The sequence below is a fragment of the Bombus fervidus genome, unplaced genomic scaffold (assembly GCF_041682495.2).
Source record: "Bombus fervidus isolate BK054 unplaced genomic scaffold, iyBomFerv1 scaffold0020, whole genome shotgun sequence".
Taxonomy (NCBI): Eukaryota; Metazoa; Arthropoda; class Insecta; order Hymenoptera; family Apidae; genus Bombus; species Bombus fervidus.
In genome coordinates, this window is record NW_027212583.1 from 5,036,723 (window position 1) to 5,042,371 (window position 5,649).

A 5,649-nucleotide genomic window follows, 5' to 3' on the forward strand; every position below is an offset into this window, starting at 1 on the left:
TAATACGTTATTACGTAATACTGTGTGACGTTATACGTTATGACGTTCTACTATGTGACGTTATACGTTATGACGTTTTGCTATGTGACGTTATACGTTATGACGTAATTCGATATGACGTTATACGTTATGACGCATTGCTATATGACGATATACGTTATGACGTATTACTGTATAACGTTATACGTTAAACCGTAATTCTATATGACTTTATGCGTTATGACGTATTACTATGTGACGTTAAACGATATGACGCATTACGCTATGGTATTATGCGTTACACCGTAATTCTATATTACGTTATACGTTGAAACGTAATTCTATATGGCGTTATACGTTTAACGGTAATTCCATATGATGCTATTCGTTGTGACGTATTACTATATGGCGTTATACGTTATGACGCATTACTGTATGACGTTGTACGTTAAACCGTAATACTGTATGACGTTATACGTTAAATCGTAATTCTATATGACGTTATACGTTATGACGTATTACTGTATGACGTTATACGTTATATCGTAATTCTATATGACGTTCTACGGTATGCCGTAATACTATATGACGTTATCCGTTATGACGCAATACAATATGACATTATATGTTATGACGTAATTCTGTATGACGTTATACATCATGACGTAATTCTGTATGACGTTATACATCATGACGCAGTACTATATGACAGTATATGTTATGACGTAATTCTGTATGACGTTATACATCATGACGTAATTCTGTATGACGTTATACATCATGACGCAGTACTATATGGCGTTATACGTTATGACGCATTACTATATGGCGTTATACGTTATGACGCATTACTACATGGCGTTATACGTTATGACGCATTGCTATATGACGTTATCCGTTATGACGTAATTCTATACGACGTTATACGTCATGACGCAATACTATATGACGTTATACGTTATGACGCATTACAGTCTGTCGTTATTCGTTAAACCGTAATTCTATATGACGTTATACGTTATGACGTATTACTAGAAGACGTTATCCGTTATGACGTAATTCTATGTGACGTTATATGTTTTGCCGTAATTCTATATGACGTTATGTGTTATGACGCAATACTATGACATTATATGTTATGACGTAATTCTGTATGACGTTATACATCATGACGCAATACTATATGGCGTTATACGTTATGACGCATTACTATATGGCGTTATACGTTATGACGCATTACTACATGGCGTTACACGTTATGACGCATTGCTATATGACGTTATACGTTATGACGTATTACTGTAAGACGTTATCCGTTATGACGTAATTCTATACAACGTTATACGTCATGACGCAATTCTATATGACGTTATACGTTATGACGCATTTCAGTATGACGTTATACGTTATGACGTTCTACTATTAGACGTTATACGTTATGACGTTTTGCTATGTGACGTTATACGTCTTGACGTAATTCGATATGACGTTATACGGTATGACGTATTACTATGTGACGTTATACGTTATGACACATTACTGTATGACGTTATACGTTATGCCGTAATTCTATATGACGTTATACGTTATGACGTTATACTATGTGACGTTATACGTTATGAAGTAATTCAATATGACGTTATACGTTATGACGCATTACACTATGACGTTATACGTTAAACCGTAATTCTATGTGAAGTTATACGTTATGACGTATTACTATATGGCATTATACGTTATGACGTATTACTCTGTGACGATATACGTTATGACACATTGCTATATGGAGTTATACGTTAAACCGTAAATCTGTATGACGTTATTCGTTGTGACTTATTACTATGTGACGTTATACGTTATGAGGAATTACTCTATGACGTTACACGTTAAACAAAATTCTATATGACGTTATACGTTATGACGTATTACTATGTGACGTTATACGTTATGACGCATTGCTATATGGCGCTATACGTTAAACCGAAATTCTATATGACGTTATACGTTATGACGTAATTCTATATGGCGTTATACGTAATGACGCATTACACTATGACGTTATACGTTAAACCGTAGTTCTATGAGACGTTATACGTTATGACGTATTACCATGTGACGTTATACGTCAAGACGCAATACTATATGACGTTATACGTTATGACGCATTACTGTATGACGTTATACGTTAAACTGTAATTCTATATGACGTTATACGTTATGACGTTCTACTATGTGACGTAATACGTTATGAGGAATTACTGTATGACGTTATACGTTAAACAATAATTCTATATGACGTTATACGTTATGACGCATTGCTATATGGCGTTATACGTTAAACCGAAATTCTATATGACGTTTTACGTTATGACGTATTACTATGTGACGTTATACGTTATGCAGTAATTCAATATGACGTTATACGTCATGGTGCAATACTATATGACGTTATACGTTATGACGCATTACTGTATGACGTTATACGTTAAACCGTAATTCTATATGACGTTATACGTTATGACATTCTACTATGTGACGTAATACGTTATGACGTAATTCGATATGACGTTATACGTTATGACGTACTACTGTGAGACGTTATACGTTATGACGAATTACTATATGGCGTTATACGTTATGCAGTAATTCAATATGATGTTATACGTCATGGTACAATACTATATGACGTTATACGTCATGACGCATTACTGTATGACGTTATACGTTAAACCGTAACTCTATATGACGTTATTCGTTGTGACGTATTACTATGAGACGTTATACGTTATGAGGAATTCCTGTATGACGTTATACGTTAAACAATAATTCTATATGACGTTATACGTTATGACGCATTACTATGTGACGTTATACGTTATGGCGCATTGCTATATGGCGTTATACGTTATGACGCATTGCTATATGGCGTTATACGTTATGACGCATTCCTATATGACGTTATACGTTATGACGTATTACTGTAAGACGTTATCCGTTATGACGTATTTCTATACAACGTTATACGTCATGACGCAATAATATACAACGTTATATGTCATGACGCAATACTATATGACGTTATACGTTATGACGCATTTCAGTATGACGTTATACGTTATGACGTTTTACTATGTGACGTTATACGTTATGACGTTTTGCTATGTGACGTTATACGTTATGACGTAATTCGATATGACGTTATACGTTATGACGTAAATCTATACGACGTTATTCGTCATGACGCAATACTATATGACGTTATACGTTATGACGCATTACTGTATGACGTTATACGTTAAACCGTAATTCTATATGACGTTATACGTTATTACGTAATACTGTGTGACGTTATACGTTATGACGCATTACTATATGGCGTTATACGTTAAACCGTAATTCTATATGACGTTTTGCGTTATGACGTATTACTATGTGACGTTATCCGTTATGACGTGTTACTATGTGACGTTATCCGTTATGACGTAATTCTATGTGACGTTATATGTTATACCGTAATACTATATGACGTTTTACGTTATGACGCAATACTATAAGACATTGTATGTTATGACGTAATTCTGTATTATGTTATACATCATGACGCAATACTATATGGCGTTATACGTTATAACGTATTACTGTAAGACGTTATCCGTTATGACGTAATTCTATACGACGTTATACGTCATGACGCAATACTATATGACGTTATACGTTATGACGCATTACAGTATGACGTTGTACGTTAAACCGTAATTCTATGTGACGTTATGCGTTATGACGTATTACTATGTGACGCTACACGATATGACGCATTACGCGATGGTATTATACGTTACAGCGTAACTCTATATTACGTTATTCGTTAAAACGTAATTCTATATGGCGTTATACGTTTAACCGTAATTCTATATGACGTTATTCGTTGTGACGTATTACTATGTGACGTTATACGTTATGAAGAATTACTGTATGACGTTATACGTTATGCCGTAATTCTATCTGACGTTATACGTTATGCCGTAATACTATATGACGTTATACGTTATGACGTATTACTATGTGACGTTATCCGTTCTGACGTAATTCTATGTGACGTTATATGTTATGCCGTAATACTGTATGACGTTATACGTTATGACGCATTACTATATGACGTAATACGTTAAACCGTAATTCTATATGACGTTATACGTTATGACGTAATACTGTGTGACGTTATACGTTATGACGTAATACTATAAGAGGTTATCCGTTATGACGTAATTCTGGACGACGTTATACGTCATGACGTAATTCGATATGACGTTATACATTATGACGTATTACTAGAAGACGTTATCCATTATGATGTAATGCTATATGATGTTATACGGTACGCCGTAATACTATATGGTGTTATACGTTATGACGTTTTACTATGTGACGTTATCCGTTATGACGTAATTCTATGTGACGTTATATGTTTTGCCGTAATACTATATGACGTTATACGTTATGACGCAATACTATATGACATTATATGTTATGACGTAATTCTGTATGACGTTATACATCATGACGCAATACTATATGGCGTTATACGTTATGACGCATTACTGTATGACGTTATACGTTAAACCGTAGTTCTTTGAGACGTTACACGTTATGACGTATTACTATGTGACGTTATACGTCATGACGCAATACTATATGGCGTTATACGTTATGACGCATTACTGTATGACGTTATACGTTAAACCGTAGTTCTTTGAGACGTTACACGTTATGACGTATTACTATGTGACGTTATACGTCATGACGCAATACTATATGGCGTTATACGTTATGACGCATTACTGTATGACGTTATACGTTATATCGTAATTCTATATGACGTTATATGTTATGCCGTAATAATATATGACGTTATACGTTATGACGTATTACTATGTGGCGCTATATCTTATGCCGTAATTCTATGTGACGTTATACGTTATGACGTATTACTATGTGGCGCTATATCTTATGCCGTAATTCTATGTGACGTTATACGTTAAGACGTATTACAATGAGACGTTATACGTTATGACGCATTACTATATGGCGTTATACGTTAAACCGTAATTCTATAAGACGTTATACGTTATAACGTTTTACTATGTGACGTTATACGTTATGACGTAATTCGATATGACGTTATACGTTATGACGCATTACTGTATGACGTTATACGTTAAACCTTAGTTCTTTGAGACGTTACACGTTATGACGTTTTACTATGTGACGTTATACGTTATGACGTAATTCGATATGACGTTATACGTTATGACGCATTACTGTATGACGTTATACGTTAAACCGTAATTCTATATGACGTTATATGTTATGCCGCAATAATATATGACGTTATACGATATGACGTATTACTATGTGGCGCTATATCTTATGCCGTAATTCTATGTGACGTTATACGTTAAGACGTATTACAATGAGACGTTATACGTTATGACGCATTACTATATGGCGTTATACGTTAAACCGTAATTCTATAAGACGTTATGCGTTATGACGTATTACTATGTGACGTTACACGTTATGACGCATTACGCAATGGTATTATACGTTACACCGTAATTCTATATTACGTTATACGGTAAAACGTAATTCTATACGGCGTTATACGTTTAA